The 20,245-nt window shown below is 43.0% G+C and overlaps 1 long non-coding RNA gene across 1 annotated transcript; it reads left to right on the forward strand.

Moving 5' to 3' along the window:
- The first annotated feature begins 3,140 nt into the window (after positions 1-3,140).
- Positions 3,141-19,349, forward strand: LOC116067642. The gene is made up of 3 exons (XR_004109278.2): positions 3,141-3,273; positions 11,151-11,157; positions 19,335-19,349. It is a non-coding gene; the product is annotated as an uncharacterized LOC116067642 (long non-coding RNA).
- Positions 19,350-20,245: the final 896 nt, after the last annotated feature.

Raw genomic sequence — 20,245 nt, forward strand, 5'->3', positions numbered from 1 at the left:
AAGCAGTTGAAAGTGAGAGGACGTTTCTTTTTTTGCTGAATATATATATATATATATATATATATATATATATATATATATATATATATATATAAACTTAGTACAAAAAGTAAGGAAATGTGTGTTTGGTAGATTATTTCTCTGTGGTAACAATGCTTTTTGGTAATACATCTTATACCGTTGGAAAGCCTGTTTAGTTCCCTTTCAAATGCTGCCCCGTCTGTAAGGAACATGCATTTGTGGGACGAGTATGTGGGTTGCGCCCATGAAAAATTTGCCAAATCTTCTCTGCCAATGCCCTTCACCGTCAGGCCCGTTAGCGCTGATGTCGGCAACACGTGCACTGGAACCTGAACATGTGGAGGAACGTTATGTTCAGTGATGAGTCCAGATTCAGGCGTAGGGTCGTAGGGTCAAAGTGTGGAGAAGACGCGGAGAACGCTATGCTGATTGCTGCACCGATAGAGTAACACCTTTAGGTGGAGGCAGTGTGATGGTGTGGGGCGGCATCTCCCTCACTGGAAAAACGAGGCTTGTCATCACTGGAGGCAATCTCAATGCAGAGAGATATAGAGATCAGATTCTGCAGCCAGTGGCCATCCCATATCTCCACAGTCTGGGACCGAACTTTATCCTCTAAGATGACAACGCTCGCCCCCACAGGGTGGGGTTTATCAGAGACTTCCTCCAGAATGTGGGAGTGGAGAGGATGGGACGGCCTGCCAGCAGTCCTGACCTCAACCCCACTGAACACTTGTGGGATCAGCTTGGGCGTGCTGTTGGTGCCAGAGTGACCAACACAACCACGTCGGCTGACTTGCAACAAATGCTGGTTGAAGAATGCCATCCCACAGCAAATTTTTCATGGGCGCAACCCCCATACTCAGCGCTGCTGCTTATCCCACAAATGCATGTTCCTTACAAATGGGGCAGCATCTGAAGGGGAACTAAACAGGCTTTCCAACGGTATAAGATGTATTACCAAAAAGCATTGTTACCACAGAGAAATAATCGACCAAACACACATTTCCTTACTTTTTGTGCTAAGTTTATAAATATATATTAACATTATTCAGGTTTATCACAAGTTTTAACTTGTGTTTAAAAGCCCAAAATGTGGGAACAAGAAGATTTAAACCAAATAAACCAGAAAAAACATTTTAAAAAGCTTCAACATTTGTTTCTCGCTTTTTTTGTCTGTTTTTTAGAGATTGTTCTCACTTTTACTGACGTCGTTAACACATTTCCTGTGTTTCTGTTGCTTTTGTTGACACATTTGTCTCTTCTTCGGATGCGTTTGTCACCTTCTTCGCCTGTTGCTGTGAGCTGTTGTTGCCTAACTTAACTCCTGTTTAAACCAGACCGATACAGTCTGAAGATTGAGAGCACAGCGAGCAGAATAAGTGAAGCTGACTGTCTTCAGTTCCAGCAGTTTATCTGATTATAGAAACAGAGTCTGGGTGGTCTCTCTTCTCTTCCAGCGGAGTAAACAAGTTGTTTTATGATCTCGCGGCTCGTTGTAAACCTGATTATCTCAGAAATATAATGCTATAATAAATCTGGAGCCGGGCAGCAGCAGCAGCGTGTGTCTGTGATTAAATCAACGCTAACGAGAACTTATTAAATGAATGTGATCGGCTCCACGGCGGCGCTCGGTAGCGGGGGTTTCCACCGCACTAAACATCACTTCCTGTCTCTGTCTGCACGCAGGTACACGACACCGTGACACTAACATACCCTAACATACCCCTAACATAACATAGCACTGAAACAGCCCTCCTCAAAGTCACCAATAACCTCCTACTAAAGCTTAGATTGGGCCCAAAATATCAAGCCCGACCCTACCCGAGCCCGGCCCGGCCCAACACATTAACTGTAATTATGATCCCAATTTAAAACTGACAATTTTTTAATACGTGAGCCATAGTATGTTCATTTTCAGGTTCATAATTGTATTTTGAGGTTGTACCAGAATAGGTTTACATGGTTTAATTATCTAAAAACACCATATTTTAGTTGTACTGCCCATTGCTGCAGCTCCTCTTTTCACCCTGTGTTCAGGTCTCTGTTTTAGCTACAGAGTGAGACCTCTCACTGCTGGAACATCTTTGTTGGCAGTCGCACATGCTCAGTAGCTAGGTAAGATCACATGCTCAGTAGCTAGGTAAGATCACATGCTCAGTAGCTAGGTAAGATCACATGCTCAGTAGCTAGGTAAGATCACATGATCAGTAGCTAGGTAAGATCACATGCTCAGTAGCTAGGTAAGATCACATGATCAGTAGCTAGGTAAGATCACATGATCAGTAGCTAGGTAAGATCACATGATCAGTAGCTAGGTAAGATCACACGCTCGGTAGCTAGGTAAGATCACATGATCGGTAGCTAGGTAAGACCACGTGCTCGGTAGCTAGGTAAGATCACATGATCAGTAGCTAGGTAAGATCACATGCTCAGTAGCTAGGTAAGATCACATGCTCAGTAGCTAGGTAAGATCACATGATCAGTAGCTAGGTAAGATCACATGATCAGTAGCTAGGTAAGATCACATGATCGGTAGCTAGGTAAGATCACATGATCGGTAGCTAGGTAAGATCACATGCTCAGTAGCTAGGTAAGATCACACGCTCGGTAGCTAGGTAAGACCACACGCTCGGTAGCTAGGTAAGGACTACACGCTCGGTAGCTAGGTAAGACCACACGCTCGGTAGCTAGGTAAGACCACACGCTCGGTAGCTAGGTAAGACCACACGCTCGGTAGCTAGGTAAGGACTACAAGCTCGGTAGCTAGGTAAGACCACACGCTCGGTAGCTAGGTAAGACCACACGCTCGGTAGCTAGGTAAGACCACATGCTCAGTAGCTAGGTAAGATCACATGCTCAGTAGCTAGGTAAGATCACATGCTCAGTAGCTAGGTAAGATCACATGATCAGTAGCTAGGTAAGGACTACATGAGCTAGCTAGCTGTTTCTCCAACTTCAGCAGTACAAGGCAGGATTAGCTGGGAGACTTCTTCTAAACGAGGGTGCACTTCCAACTTTGTGTGAATACCTGCAGAACAGAGACATGGAAGTAGTTCTATTGTAGATTATGGTGAACTAGTGTGTGTTGTAGCAGTGTTTTGCCATTCAGAATGAGCTAGCATGCTAACGGTTAGCCCCCTCGTCTCAGCTAGTGACGTAGAAAGCCGTGCAGATTCTGACCAGCTCACCCAGAGACTGAAGGCAGGACACATTCAGAAACCGGATCTCACTCAGAACAGCATGGATGATGTGTATGCATGTGGAAGCACCAGAGACACGAAATAACACCCCAAATCCAGAAAAAGTGTTTTTTTCCTAATATGGGCACTTTAATAACTGACGTTCTCGACTACAATTCAGAGTTGTTTGAACTACAGAAATCTGTTTAGAATTATTCTAATAAATACCGGTAATGCAACAAGGACGAATGTTCCAGTTAATGATCCAGGCAGCACATTCTCGTCTCCCTCCTTCATTTTACAGTCCCATGGTGGCTAGAACGGCTCCGGGTCAAAGCTCACTATGGAATGAATTAATCTGCCTTATTTTTTTATTTTGACAGCCCTAATATTAATGTGTTTTAGCAGTTTTATCTGGCCTGGTTGATATAGGAGAGACCATATCTGCTGCTAAAGGACTGGTGAGATATCTGAAACTATCTGGCCTGGTTGCGCTATTATCTAAGACAGTGGTACAGATGGGGGAGACACGATGTAGCCCAGTTTACCTCACACTCAGGTCAGGTCAGGACATCCACCCAGATCTACGGGAGAAGCTGGAGAGACATAGCTTTATCCCCACCCAATTAGGCTAATAAAGTAATGATTAAAAAAACACAAATGCTTGATCAAGGGCCCGGCCTGGCCTGAGGATAGCGGCGGTAAATATCGTGAGTCGGGCCGGGTCAAGTTCAGGGCTCGGGCTCGAGCAGAGAATCTAAACTCTACCTCCTCCTCTCCTCTGACTCTGGCCACCTCACCATTCGTATCATGCTCGACCTCACTGCAGCCATCGACACCATCAACCACTGTAAACCTACTGCAACATCAGTGGCACGGCACTCTCCTGGCTCCGTTCCTATCTCACCAACAGACACCACTTCATACACATCAACCACTACACCTCCTCCGTTGCTCCTCTGTCACAAGGCGTCCCCCAAGGTTCGGTGCTTGGTCCTCTCCTTTTCATCCTTTACATCCTGCCACTCGGAAATATCTACGCAAACATGGTCTTCACTTCCACTGCTACGCCGACGATATCCAGATCTACATCTCTACCAAATCCATCACCACAGCTACATCCTCCACCCTGACCAACTGCCTCACCGATGTTCAAACCTGCATGCAAACCAACTTCCTCCAACTCAACTGCAATAAATCTGACTTGATGCTCATCGGCCCGAAATCCCTCACAAAGAACATCCATAACTTCGGTCTCACTGTCAACAACTCCACCCCGTCTCCATCCCCACACATCTGTAACCTGGGAGTCATCTTTGACAGAAACCTTGCTTTTGAAAACCACATCAACCAAATAACCAGAACTGCCTTCTTTCACCTCAAAAACATTGCCCGTCTCCGCCCATCACTCACCTTCTCTGCTGCCGAAACTTTGATTCACACCTTCATCACTTCCAGAATTGACTACTGCAACAGCATCCTCTATGGTTCACCTGCTAAAGCCTTAAATAAACTCCAATACATCCCAAACTCTGCTGCCCGTCTCCTCACACACACCTCCCTCTGGGAGAAAAATTGTCCAAAAGAAGCTTGCCCCAAAAAATTCATAAAAAGGCGACTAATGCTCTGAAAAAAGCTGCAAGAATGATTATTGGGGGGGTTGTAAATGATGCCTATGAAAGAAACTGATAGAAACGTGTCAACACTAACAGATAGTCAGCAGAAAGTCTCGGCCGGCATATATATATATATATATATAAAGCTGCAACATGACCGAATGTTTACAGCACGTGGAAACAAGACAAAGCATCAACACATTCATTAGTTTGCATTAAAGCAGAATTCCCCTTTTTGTTTTTACTTAATTAAATCAAAGACTTAATTAAAGTTGTTCACATGAGTCGGTTTCCTGCCGTCACTTTGTTTGTTTCTTTGTCTTCTTTGTTTCTACCTGATGATGATCAGCGCCACACGGAAACTACACACGCAGACTATAAACCAATTAAAATTAAAATCTGAATGCTAACACATCCCCGCGAGAAATCAAAAAACACTCTGCAAAAATTCTGAAGATTTTCATTCTGCATCACCGCTGAAAACTGTGTAAAGAAAATGACCAAAATGCAGAACAAACGTTTCAAAAACGTCCAAATAGCGATTCTGTCTGGGTCTGCTGATGACATCACACGACAACAGGAAGTGAGTCATGACAGTAAGTGCCCCGCTACCGTAGAAACAGGTTATTTATGTCTTTGATATGTGAGTTGGTAACTTCATGGATGAATGCACTCATTGGAAGTCTCTTTGTATAACAGCGTCAGCTAAATAATTATAAAATAATTTATAATTTATACTGTTTATTGATCCCCAGTGGGGAAATTACAATTTACACTCTGTTAGAAATCACTACACACAGGCCTGAAATACACACACACACACACATGCTCAGGACCTATTCATGCACATATGGAGAGATGTCAGAGTGGGGGGGCTGCCAGTGCTGGACCAGCGCCCTGAGCGGTTGGGGGGGTACGGTGCCTTGCTCAAGAGCACCTGGCAGTGCCCAGGAGGTGAACTGGCATCTCTCCAGCTACCAATCCACACTCTGTACTTAAATGAGATGTAAAGTAAATTATAAAACAAGTAGATCCAACCAGACAACCTGATTGGTCAGGTTGACATTTAGAACGTGCTCCAATCAGCATGACAGCACACCCAGAGACCTCTGGGCACACTTGGCGCATCACTTATAATATCACTCCGCCATTTCTGTGTCAACATTACGGACTCAAATTAAAAAACTGTTTCAAAACATTTGTATTCATGTAATTCAGGAGCCACAGTGGAACACACAACAGCTCTCCAACTAGTATACACATTCATTCATCAGATAAACGACTAAATTAACTAAATGTTTTGGGTCAGCTGTGCCACTGATGGCACTATCCAGAAAATTGCTGCTGAATGTGAAATTCAGACGTACAGGAGATATATCTGTCGATGGAAACAGTATTTTTATTAACATAAGATATCTTAGTTATCACAGGATAGAGCTAAAGCAGTTTGGTGTTTACATGTGTGCTAGTTATTAAGCGCCTCGATCCAAGCCGCTAAATCAATCCCTCTTGTGTTAAATTGCTTAAGTAATGAACATCAAAATCTAAAATGGTGACAATTATTTTGCATTGAAATTAGGAACCTAGCTGTACAATAAATCAGCTGGTTGTGTTTGTATGAAGAAGGTGAAGTAGTTTTAGGATAAGAAGGTAGTTTTAGGATAATTGTAATAATTGTAGGTGCTCATAGCGTTTACTTATAGCGCTAAAGGGACGGCAATAGTCCCGACCAAGCGCGTTTACTTACAGCGCTAAAGGAACGGCAATAGTCCCGACCAAGCGCGTTTACTTACAGCGCTAAAGGAACGGCAATAGTCCCGACCAAGCGCGTTTACTTACAGCGCTAAAGGAACGGCAATAGTCCCGACCAAGCGCGATTACTTACAGCGCTAAAGGGACGGCAATAGTCCCGACCAAGCGTGTTTACTTATAGCGCTAAAGGAGACTTTTAGCGTCAATAACAATGACAAAGGCACCTGACCAAGCGTCCAGATTTTACGAGATGAGTGTGAGAACGTGTTGCAACGCTATGAAACTATGTTGTCTTTCTGCACCTGCTATTCCCACAGTTACACAATTGTTACATTTCAAGCACTTTCACCTGTTCTTTTTTTTATATTTTATTTTAATTTGAGACAATACAAGAAACCACAAGTGATACAAGACAAAACATAAACAGTCACATAAAGAAACAAAAAATTAAAAAAATTAAATTAAAATAAATATAAAAAATAAGAGAGTTAGTAAAATAAAACTAGCAGTGCAAAATTTAAATTCTTAGAGTCGCTTTGTATGCTGCACGCCTCGCAATACTACATAAATGGTTAGACGAAGATCCTCCTAATATTACAATGTGGTATGAAAAATGTATGTCCATCTTTCCATTGGAAAGATTATCACATAATAACAGAAATCACAGAAATACGCTTGATGTTTTTGTAAGGGAATGTTCCCATTAGAATTATACCTGAAAGAAGAATGGCCTAGAGTAATGTGTATAGGGGTAGGAATTTGAAAAGTGACTGAAAAAGCACATTAAATATTTAATTTTGCACTGCAACTGCTAGTTTTATTTTGCTAACTTTCACCTGTTCTGATTAAGTTCTAAGAAATAAGCCCCAATAATTATCAAAAGTCTTGTTTCTATATTCTTTTTACCTTTTTAATAATTGAATTTCCTTGTTTTTCTCACAAAAACGAAAATGATCATGTGATCATAAATGTGATCTCACATTTGGCAAATATGAACCATGCATGATGTATATATGATTGGTAATTGAGCTAAAGTAAACATCTGTTAAGTATTTTTACATAAATTGTTATGTCTGTATTGATTTAAAGGCCTAATAATGTGGTGGTCCACCAGAGACGGGAACATTGGCTGTGGAACTAAAATATGAACACCACACAGAGTTAAGTAACGAACATCAAAATCTAAAATGGTGACAATTATTTTGCATTGAAATTAGGAACCTAGCGGTAGAATAAATCAGCTGGTTGTGTTTGTATGAAGAAGGTGAAGTAGTTTTAGTATAAGAAGGTAGTTTTAGTGTAAAGAAGGTAGTTTTAGTACAAGAAGGTAGTTTTAGTGTAAAGAAGGTAGTTTTAGTACAAGAAGGTATGTTTAGGATAAGAAGGTATAGTAGTTTTAGTATAAGAAGGTAGTTTTAGTATAAGAAGGTAGTTTTAGTATAAGAAGGTAGTTTTAGTATAAGAAGGTGAAGTAATTTTAGTATAAGAAGGTAGTTTTAGTATAAGAAGGTATAGTAATTTTAGTATAAGAAGGTATTTTTAGGATAAGAAGGTAGTTTTAGTATAAGAAGGTGAAGTAATTTTAGTATAAGAAGGTATTTTTAGGATAAGAAGGTAGTTTTAGTATAAGAAGGTAGTTTTAGGATAAGAAGGTAGTTTTAGTATAAGAAGGTGAAGTAATTTTAGTATAAGAAGGTATTTTTAGGATAAGAAGGTATTTTTAGGATAAGAAGGTATTTTTAGGATAAGAAGGTAGTTTTAGTATAAGAAGGTGAAGTAGTTTTAGTATAAGAAGGTAGTTTTAGTATAAAGAAGGTGAAGTAGTTTTAGTATAAGAAGGTATTTTTAGGATAAGAAGGTAGTTTTAGTATAAGAAAGTAGTTTTAGTATAAGAAGGTGAAGTAGTTTTAGTATAAGAAGGTAGTTTTAGTATAAGAAGGTAGTTTTAGTATAAGAAGGTAGTTTAAGGATCAATCTTGCGTATGTAGAAGGTAGTCAAGTTGAAGAAGAGAGATGTGAATGTGCTCAGTTCGTGGACTTCCCCGATCAGATTCCTGTGAGGTCAACCGTTAACCTCCGTCTCTGTTCTGTTCATTATTTATCACTTCATTCATTCTGTGTGACTGCCGACGGCGCTGCAGAATTAGCAGAGCTATGCGTGTCTGTCATGTTCAGGCACTGAAAGACTAAAAGACCAGGCGCTGTCTGAATAATCTCTGAATCACAGTCCCTGAGGCCGGCACGGTCCCTGTCCTGCACCGGACAAAAGAGTGTCTGTTGGCTCCCTGCGCCCCGCGGCTCTCTCCGTAGTACTCCCCTCTATTAGCATTTAACTTGGATTTGGGGGCATTTTGTGAATCTGTAAACAGAGTTTGCAGCAGGAGGTAATAAAGCCTCCACTGTACGAGGAAGACGGAACAATGTGGAGCGAAGTAAAGGAATTTATGACCAAGCTTCGGCCACAAAAGCTTCTTTTTCACAGACATATTTTTAGACTCCGGCTGAACTTCAGATATGTGAATACATGAGGTTTAGTTCCCGAGAGAGTCTTGTGACAACCTGTTGTAGGTCTCTTTTAATTGAATTAAATAGCCTCTTGTTGGCTGCATGTACACATGTTTACATCTTTGAGGAGGGTGCTTTTGTGTCGCTTTCTCTGACAATTGTTGGTGCTTTATCTGCCATTTTATTGGCCCTTTATTGGGTTTTTTTTAAGCATTTTTTGTCCCTTTTTGGTCATTTTTTTGGCCCTTTATTGTCCCTTTTTGAGCCATTTTTTTAGCGTTTTTTGTCCCTTTTTGGTCGTTTTTGGCTGTTTTTCTACCCATTTTTGTCAATTTTTTTGTCCGTTTTTGGTCATTTTTTGGCCCTTTTTTGGCATTTTTATGGCGCTTTTTCTGCCACTTTTTTGGCGCTTCATTGACAACTTTTAGGATCCTCGCACCCTATTAGCCGTCGTGACTTCTGACTTACCTTCAGTGCTTTAGTACTGAAGTCCAGTCTCAGAGTATTTCAGGTTTTAAAAGGCATCTTCTAGTTCTAAAATACACTGTTTCCCAAACTAACGTTACATTTTCACCTACAGACAGTCCTGTAATCTCTGTCTGCTGTATGAGTGCATTGTGTTTATTATCAGCTGCAGTCGAGCCTGACGCCACACTTTACAGAACATTACAGCTTCAGGAATATGTCTGATACATACTGTATATATATATATATATATATATATATATATATATATATATACATATATATATATATATATATATATATACACACACACTACCGGTCAAAAGTTTGGGGTCACTTAGAAATTTCCATTTCACTCCATTCTAGACAGAATACCAGGGCAGCAGTTTTCAGATGACATTATGTGTTTACATAATGTCAAAAGGGTTCTCCATGTTTTCTCAGTTAGCTTTTTAAAATGATATCAGATTAGTAAACAGGATGTGCCTTTGGGACATGGGATGAATGGTTGCTGATAATGGGTAATGTAGATATTACATTAAAGATCAGCCACTTCTTTCTACAACAGTCGAGAACCCTTTTGGTATTATGTACATGATGTCATCTGCAAACTGCTGTCCTGATTAAACAAACAATGCAACTGATCTCAGCTGCTATTCTGTCTGGAATTTGTAATGCATCTAAGTGACCCCAAACTTTTGACCGGTGGTGTATGTATGTGTGTGTGTGTGTGTGTGTGTGTGTGTGTGTGTGTGTGTGTGTGTGTATATATATTATATATTAGAGCAGGGGGGGTCAAACCCAGCTTCACTAAGAGTCCCACTGGAGAATGAGAATCCCATCCAGAGACAGACATGTAGAGTTTATTAACATGCTTTATTAACAACAGTTTGGTCGACATTAAGCCCTAAAAAACTTCCTTATCCATCGTAGAGTTTAGCAAATCAGGCAAAAACAGATAACATTTTAAAAAGCAGCTTGAATATTAAACTCTCTGCTTCTGGAGGAATTTAGGAGTCTCAAAGTCGCCAAATCTGACAGATTCTGCTCTGAGTGTCACATTATCACAGTCTGAAAACCTTTCTTCTGTCTTTGGGGAACAACTAGGCGGGCCCAAACTTATTGTGAACCTAAACTGACCTGATACGAGATCCGGATTAAGGTCTGAGAGGGCCCGGATTCAGCCCACAGGCCTCCAGTTGGACACCTGTGAATTAGACCACTTTCTTGAGCTTCTTTCAACATTTTTGAAATTTGTATCAACGATTTTCTTTTACCTTTTTGAAGTTGTTTTTCAACGTTTCCATAAGTTTCCTAACGGAGCAGCTTTGTCTACCATCTTGTGTAGTTTTACATCATTTCTGTTTGTTAATAACAGGGCTGAGTCTGAGTCAAACTGCCAGATCTGTTATTTTAGGGATTTATTTCTTAGAGTGTATAACTGTTTACTGTCTAATAAAGACCACATCATGTCTAGTTTGGGTCTAATTTGATCCAAAGTACCTCTTATTATGTTGTATTATTGTAATGATTAACATTGGGAGAGTGTGTAAGGTCTGCCACCCTAACGGGGACTCTGACTGCTCAGTCCTTCCAGAAATATTTTGAGTTTTTTTGTGATTGTTTTGGGCTAAAATCCTTGATTATGCGGCACGTTTTCTTAAAAAATGTGATGGAATATGCGGGATATTTATGCAGTTTTATGCGATGAAATTGCGAGAACTTTTTAAAACTGCTGTTTCATCATGGCTTCATCGCGGGGTTTGCAGCTTTTCGATGATGTTCACGTCGCGTAATTACGTCACTTCATAACGTTCCCATGGCAACAGGGGAAAATGGCTGCTCTTGTGTGAAGTAAACGCAACATTTTTCATCTTTCTGCTAAGATTGCGGCCTCTGCATAAATATGCACATTTTGGCTGATTATGCATTGAATTATGAGATCACATAATCACGTTTTTCTGGAGGGACTGACTAATCTTCGTGGTGTAGTGTCCCATCAGTAGAGCTGGTGGTGTAGTGTCCCATCAGTAGAGCTGGGTGGGGTAGTGTCCCATCAGTAGAGCTGGTGGTGTAGTGTCCCATCAGTAGAGCTGGTGGTGTAGTGTCCCATCAGTAGAGCTTGGTGGGGTAGTGTCCCATCAGTAGAGCTGGTGGTGTAGTGTCCCATCAGTAGAGCTGGTGGTGTAGTGTCCCATCAGTAGAGCTGGGTGGGGTAGTGTCCCATCAGTAGAGCTGGGTGGGGTAGTGTCCCATCAGTAGAGCTGGGTGGTGTAGTGTCCCATCAGTAGAGCTGGGTGGTGTAGTGTCCCATCAGTAGAGCTGGTGGTGTAGTGTCCCATCAGTAGAGCTGGTGGTGTAGTGTCCCATCAGTAGAGCTGGTGGTGTAGTGTCCCATCAGTAGAGCTGGGTGGGGTAGTGTCCCATCAGTAGAGCTGGTGGTGTAGTGTCCCATCAGTAGAGCTGGTGGTGTAGTGTCCCATCAGTAGAGCTGGTGGTGTAGTGTCCCATCAGTAGAGCTGGTGGTGTAGTGTCCCATTAGTAGAGCTGGTGGTGTAGTGTCCCATCAGTAGAGCTGGTGGTGTAGTGTCCCATTAGTAGAGCTGGTGGTGTAGTGTCCCATTAGTAGAGCTGGTGGTGTAGTGTCCCATCAGTAGAGCTGGTGGTGTAGTGTCCCATCAGTAGAGCTGGTGGTGTAGTGTCCCATCAGTAGAGCTGGTGGTGTAGTGTCCCATCAGTAGAGCTGGTGGTGTAGTGTCCCATCAGTAGAGCTGGGTGGTGTAGTGTCCCATCAGTAGAGCTGGTGGTGTAGTGTCCCATCAGTAGAGCTGGGTGGGGTAGTGTCCCATCAGTAGAGCTGGTGGTGTAGTGTCCCATCAGTAGAGCTGGTGGTGTAGTGTCCCATCAGTAGAGCTGGGTGGGGTAGTGTCCCATCAGTAGAGCTGGGTGGGGTAGTGTCCCATCAGTAGAGCTGGTGGTGTAGTGTCCCATTAGTAGAGCTGGTGGTGTAGTGTCCCATTAGTAGAGCTGGTGGGGTAGTGTCCCATCAGTAGAGCTGGTGGTGTAGTGTCCCATCAGTAGAGCTGGTGGTGTAGTGTCCCATCAGTAGAGCTGGGTGGGGTAGTGTCCCATCAGTAGAGCTGGTGGGGTAGTGTCCCATTAGTAGAGCTGGTGGTGTAGTGTCCCATTAGTAGAGCTGGTGGTGTAGTGTCCCATCAGTAGAGCTGGTGGTGTAGTGTCCCATCAGTAGAGCTGGTGGTGTAGTGTCCCATCAGTAGAGCTGGGTGGGGTAGTGTCCCATCAGTAGAGCTGGTGGGGTAACTGTGAAACCAGTCTGATGTCAGATGAGTGATCCTGTGACTGCTGCTGTTGTTTGCTGCCACCAGCACCAGTCATGCTGATAACTGGCTTCATTCAAACGGCCCGCAGCCAAAACGCTCCAACACAAAGGCCTGCTGTTCCTCTGCCTGTTGGTCCAAACATGCTACACATACAGAAACATAGTACACATACTACACATACTACACATACAGAAACCTACTACACATACAGACACATAGTACACATACTACACAAACAGAAACATATTTACATATTCACACTGTGTAAATAGATTCTCAAGCAAGGCTGTGTGTATCTGTGTGTGTGTGTGTGTGTGTGTGTGTGTGTGTGTGTGTGTATCTGTGTGTGTGATAACTTCTGTTACAATCTGACACTATCAATAACATTGAATTGAATGATTCTTTGCCAAAGATTGCCTCAGACTTGTGCTGCTCTGCAGTAGAGTTGCAGGCTGTGATAGTTTGGAGATTGCTTGAGAAAGCTGCTTCACCTCCTGTAATCCAGAAACGGACGTTTGGTCAGCGTCTGAAGCAACGAACAAATCCCCTTTCAGCGTGTTTGTAGAACGTACCGGGGAGAGCAGCAGCTACACGGGGTTTAGAGAGTAGGATGAAAGGGGGAATTACCGTGTAGGGAGGTTGGTCGGGGGGGTGGATGGGTCAGACACAGGACTTTCACCCAGGAGACCGGAGCTCGGATCCCGCGTGTGTCTTTAACTGTCCCGTTATTCCAGCGTGTCACGGAAACGTAAGCCCAACCACGACCTTTTCCTTAAAGATGAACTGAACTGGAATTTGAGTAAAGGTGATATAACAGATGTATTTTATTTCTTCTCATTGGTACAATGATTAAAATGGCGGAATTTGTTAAAAGGGATAAAATGGTACATTGAAAGTGTTGTTGTTGTTACACGGGCGCCGCCATGTTGGAATTCCACAATCGGCTACGTCACTGGCACGGTAAGCAGCCATGGGATGTAAACAGTCTGAGGCTAACGGACATGGCTGAGGAAACGGAAACCAACAGGTCTGGGGGGGGTCATACTGCATTGCCCCTGGCTGCAGTAATGAACTGTAGAGGGCTAAGGCAGCTGGGGTTACGATACATTTCCACAGGCTACCTTTGACAAGGAAACCAGTCCTCAACTCATGGCTAGCTGCCTTCAAACTGGCTAGCCCTCCGACAGCCCCTAGATTTCGACTCTGTAACGAGCATTTTTTAGCAACAGACTATTTAGAGAGCTGTAATTTTGATTCAACAGGGTCACTGGTGAGGGTTAAGTCCAACAGACTGAAACCTGAGGCCATTCTGTCAATGATCGATTTTTCAGGCTACAGTACAGGGCAGACTGATAGACCAACGGCAAGACACTAACACCGATGCTATCTGCCGCAGAGACAGGGCGCTGAGACGCTCACATCAGGCAGAGGACAGAGAGGTATGTTTAGCTGTTATCCAGCATGCTAGCAAGTCTACTAGGCAAAGGGCTGGATGTGACGTTGTTGTGACATACACAAAACACGTACATTTTCACTTACACGCACAAATACAGCCTGACGTGTAGGCTTTATAACATTCAACAAAACTGAGACTGACACACTGGGCATTCATTGAAATTGAGTCACAAAACCAAGCTAGATACCAAACGATCCAAGCACTTATGTCAAACTCCACAAGCTAGCGCTCCGACCATAGACTGTATAAATAAACCATGACTCCGATGATATCACAGATCAATAATAATGTGTTTCTAGCTGCTAACTAAACCACAGCGGGTCTGTAAACAGAATCCAATGTCCCTTTCTACTCACCCTGAAGCTAGCTGATGTCTCAGGGCACATTGTTGATGCAGAGGGAGTTCAACTCGCAGAAAAAGCTGCTAGTTCCATAATAAGAGGTATCTGAGTATCCATTTGTGTAATATCCATCAACGACCACAAGGAAAAAATCTGCCAACTCTGCACTAGCCTAAAGTAAACGGCAAAACTCGTGAATCCTCCGTGCATCCGTCAACCTGGGGTGACTCTCCTACGTGCAGCTAACTTTTTTAACTTTATTTATTTTGGTTTTAACATTTTGCGTGCAGCTAACTTAACAAGCGATCCCATTGGATGAATTTGTCCAATCACATTTTCCATTTATCTGCCTCGATTTTCTAAAACGCACAGGACCTTTTCTATTTTCTCTAAATGTACACGATATATAAGCAGTCTCTATTCCCTAAAATGCATAATGTGCTTGGATACAATAAATGAGAGTACATGACAGGTAACTGGTCCAGGTTGACCTCTCTGCAACAGATGGATTCAGTTGCAGTGTCCGGCAGCGCCCACACACACACACACCAGTCACTTCCCCCCAAACGATCCGAAGGTGGAGCCTGAAACAGATCGTCCTCCATGTGGTGGTAGTCAGACACTACAGGCCTGTCCCTCACAGGCTCAAATGTGTATTTTTATTTGTCATAACTATAACTATGGTAACTTATTTTGTTGTTTTCCATAATTTGAGCCAGTGGAAGCATGTAGATGTTAAACAGGAGAGGCCCCAGAACGGAGCCTTGGGGAACTCCGCACGTCATATTTGTATGCTCAGATGTATAATTCCCTATAGACACAAAGTAGTCCCTATTCTTTAAATAAGACTCAAACCACTTTAGTACTGAGCCAGAAATGCCAACCCAGTTTTCCAATCGGTCTAGTAATATGTCATGGTCGACCGTATCAAATGCAGCACTGAGATCAAGTAATACTAAGACTGAAATTCTGCCACTATCTGTGTTTAAGTGGATGTCATTAAAGACTTTAACAAGAGCTGTCTCAGTGCTGTGCTGTGGTCGAAAACCCGACTGGAAGGCATCAAAACTGTTGTTTAGTGACAAGAAAAGGTTCAGTTGTTGAGAAACCGTTTTTTCAATGATTTTACTTAAAAATGGAAGGTTTGATATCGGCCTATAGTTGCTCATTAGTGACGTGTCTAGATTGTTCTTTTTTAAGAGTGGCTTAATGACTGCAGTTTTCAGGGCCTGTGGGAAGATACCTGAGAGAAGAGACGTGTTTACAATCTGTAGAAGATCTGGAGCCAAACAATTTGCAGCATTTTTGAAAAGGCCCGTTGGTAGAATATCAAGGCAGCAGGAGGAGGTTTTCAGATGTTGTATAATGTCCTCCAGGTTTTTACGGTTAATCATATGAAATTGGGTCATATTGGAATCTGTTTTGCCTGGACACTGTGACAACACATACCCTGTACTCGATATGGAAGCACTGACTAATTTTCTGAATTTTGTCATTGAAGAAGGAGGTAAAATCATTGCAGGCCTTGGTGGATAAAAGTTCAGATGCTCCTGGTACTGGAGGGTTTGTTAACCTATCAACAGTAGCAAACAAAGCACGTGAATTATTATTGTTTTTGGCAATAATGTCCGAGAAGAAGGACCGCCTTGCATTCCTCAGTTCCAAATTATAAGTGTGAAGTCTCTCTTTATAGGTGTTGTAGTGGACCTGGAGATTAGTTTTTCGCCACCTGCGTTCTGCTTTTCGACACTCTCTTTTTTCTGTTCTTACCAGTATGGCATTTCTCCATGGAGATCTTTTCTTATCAGAGACAGTTTTTACCTTAATGGGAGCAATGGCATCAATAACATTTGTAATTTTACAATTGAAATTGTCTACAAGCTCAGTGACTGAGACCCCTGAGAGGGCGGGTGTGGACGAGAAAAGCTGAATGAATGTTTCACTGGTGTTGTCAGTGATATACCGTTTTCTTATTAACTTTGTTTGGACACTTTTGTGCACAGAGATAGTGCCGTTAAAGAAAACACAGGAATGATCAGAGAGAGCAGCATCAGTCACCACAACCTTGGAGATGTTCAGACCCTTCGAGATAATCAAGTCCAGAGTGTGCCCCTTGTTGTGTGTGGGCTCCGTCACATGCTGAGTCAGTCCATAGTTCTCAAAAATACAACACAGTTCTTTGGTCCCTCTATCCTGGGGGTTGTCAACATGAATGTTGAAATCACCAGCAATAACTACACAGTCAAAGTTAATACAGATTAAAGACAGCAGTTCACTAAAGTCATCAAAGAAGGATGCACAGTATTTAGGTGGCCTGTAGATAATTAGAAATAAAGGTCGAGAGGGGGACCTTAACTGAAGAGCCACATATTCAAAAGAAGCAAAGTTTCCATAAGCTATTTGAGTACATTGGAACGAGTCGTTAAACAAAATGGCGACTCCACCTCCTTTCTTATTCACTCTATTCTCACTCATAAAACTGAAGTTAGGGGGAGCTGACTCAATGAGAACAGCATCACTGTTGTTATGGTCTAACCAGGTTTCAGTTAAAAACATAAAATCAAGATTGTGTTTAATAATAAAATCATTGATTAAAAATGATTTACCCGCCTGACGTTTAGTAAGGCTAGTGTTAGTGTGTTAAAATAATTATCTGCCTCGTTTTTTGGGACAGGCTGTGGCTGACGAGGAATGGATGCTAAATTTGCCAAGTTGGCAGTTAAGTGCTTCTTTTTCTTACTTAGCGGAGTCACCATTCTTTTTCTATTACCTATCACAACATAGATTGACGAAGAATTGAATACACAGGGCCCAGGCTTGTCCTGGAAAGAGTCATGAGTGCCACTAGGCATGCAGCCTGGGCCCAGCACATATCAGTTAAAGCTTGTTTCATTCTGTACACAAGCATACTTATCAGTCTGGGGAGAAGGAGTTAGCTGCCGTCCTGGAGGGGGCAGAGGTGCCTGGCGTTTTACTTTCAGTAGTTGAGTCCAAACAGGGTCAGTTTGATGCTGGGGGCGAGTGATGGGAGAAGGTAGTGGGGTAAACTTGGTTCCAGCATCTACCAGCTGCTCCATCCGGTCAGTGAACCCCAACATGTGGCAGGGGGACACAGGGGAAAGGGTGAGTGGGGAGAGCGATGGATCCTCAAAGGCGTCGGTGTTGGTACGGGGGTTTGAGGAGTGTTGGACGGGTGAAGGGGGTTGAGATTTCTCGTCTCCGCTCTGAGGTCCTCCATGGTCAAATCTTTGCTCAGGTGGGGGCTGTGGTGGATCACTGCCGCACTTTGTTGTGTCTTCCTCTTGTTCTGTTTGTGTTGATTTATCTTGGTTGAGGGAGTAGATGTGTAGTGCAGAAAGTAAAGTAGGCTAGAGGTGAACAGCTTTACTCCTGGCTTGTTAAGGAAAAGTCCATCTGCTTTAAAAAGATGTCTGCGGTCCCAGAAAATGTTAAAATTGTCAATGAACCGCAGAGAGTGGACGGTACATGCAGTTGAAAGCCATTTGTTCAGTGCCAACAGTCTGCTGAATCTCTCAGCTCCTCTTCTGACTGGTGGTATAGGGCCACTGATAAACACCTTCACGTTTAGGGAGCTCACTGAGTTCAGCAGAATCATGAAGTCACGATTCAGCACTTCAGACTGTTGCTTTACAACATCATGTGACCCTATATGCAGTATAATGTTCTTCACAGTTGGGTGTGCTGCCATGATATCCGGGATTCTTTGGGCTAAGTCAGACACCATGTCTTTGGGAAAACAGAGAATTTTGGTGTTTTTACTGCTTTTTATGTCTTTTACAGCAGAGTCACCCACAATCAGAGTTTGGTGCCCAGTTGTTAGCTTTCCCTGTAGCTTTTTACTTTTTGAATTGCTCTCAGTCCTTACCCTGCTGTGTGACGATGAGACGCAATCCAGGTCATGTCCAGGGTCCTGCAGCAGAGGAGCAAATCTGTTATCCAGTTGCACACTCAGTTGTTGGGGAGGCATTTTGTTGCTAATTCTCCCTTTTGCAGCTGTCCACGGCTGTGTCCTACTGAGTACAGGGGTAGAAGAGGCGCTCTGCCTGGATGGTAATGCAGGCCAGCCGTTCATATCACAAATCTCAGAGCGCTGTGCCCTGCCCGTTAGTCGTCCTTTCCAGGAAAAGGATTTACTCTTAGGCTTTGCACCAAAAGAGTTCCAGGGAGGACTATCACTTGTTGATTTGTTACCTATCCCACAGCCCTCCTGTTTGTCCGTAGTCTTGCTGGTGCTAGTTAGCCGTGTGTTGGCATGCTTCTGTCCATTGTTTTGGGTCAATGGTAAAGTGGTGTCATTCCCACATGATCTGTTCACTTCCAGGTTTACTTCTAACCGTTGAATTTTGGTTTCCAGAATAACAATCTTCTGAAGGAGTTTGTAGTAGTCCTCCATGGAGAAGGGAGGCATCTTGCTGCTAATTAGCTTTAGCTACAGTCACTTTAGGACAGGCTTGAGCTATTGGTAGGCCACGCTCACGCAGAAAAATGTTGAAATATGGCAATAGCCTACTATGTCTACAAAAAATGTATAGTCCAGTGATTTATAAGTATCCAAGAGCCACTGCTCATAGTTTCTCTCAGAGGAAAAGTAAGATTATCAGCAGAAATATGCAAGCAGAAGCAGGAGCAAGCAGCAAAGTGTCTACACTGTAAGAAGCAGGAAGCTAAAAGATGGTAGCCAATAGTCCCGACCAAGCGCGTTTAGACGGACGCCAATAGTCCTGACCAAGCGCGTTTAAGTCCCGACCAAGAGCGTTTAGATGGACGCCAATAGTCCCGACCAAGCGTGTTTAGATGGACGCCAATAGTCCCGACCAAGCGTGTTTAGATGGTAGCCAATAGTACCGATCAACCGCGTTTAGATGGGTGCCAGTAGTCCCGACCAAGCACGTTTAGATGGACGCCAATAGTCCCGACCAAGCACGTTTAGATGGACGCCAATAGTCCCGACCAAGAGCGTTTAGATGGACGCCAATAGTCCTGACCAAGCGCGTTTTGACGGACGCCAATAGTCCCGACCAAGCACGTTTAGATGGACGCCAATAGTCCCGACCAAGAGCGTTTAGATGGACGCCAATAGTCCTGACCAAGAGCGTTTAGATGGACGCCAATAGTCCCGACCAAACGTGTTTAGATGGTAGCCAATAGTCCCGACCAAGCGCATTCAGATGGACGCCAATAGTCCCGACCAAGCGCGTTCAGATGGACGCCAATAGTCCCGACCAAACGTGTTTAGATGGTAGCCAATAGTCCCGACCAAACGTGTTTAGATGGTAGCCAATAGTCCCGACCAAGCACGTTTAGTTAAAGCACATTATATGACGCTAAAGGAGACTTTTAGCGTCAATAAGAATGACAAAGGCACCTGACCAAGCGTCCATATTTTACGAGATCGGAGTGAGAATCTGTTCAGAAGTTATATACTATATATACTGTACTCATTTATATACCGTCTTAAAAATGCTCAATGACACGCAACAACATACTTTACATTATATTTTAGATATATTATGAATTGTCATCTGTGTTTTCCTTCTTCACATAG

Source organism: Sander lucioperca, chromosome 8, assembly GCF_008315115.2.
Source record: "Sander lucioperca isolate FBNREF2018 chromosome 8, SLUC_FBN_1.2, whole genome shotgun sequence".
Classification (NCBI taxonomy): Eukaryota; Metazoa; Chordata; class Actinopteri; order Perciformes; family Percidae; genus Sander; species Sander lucioperca.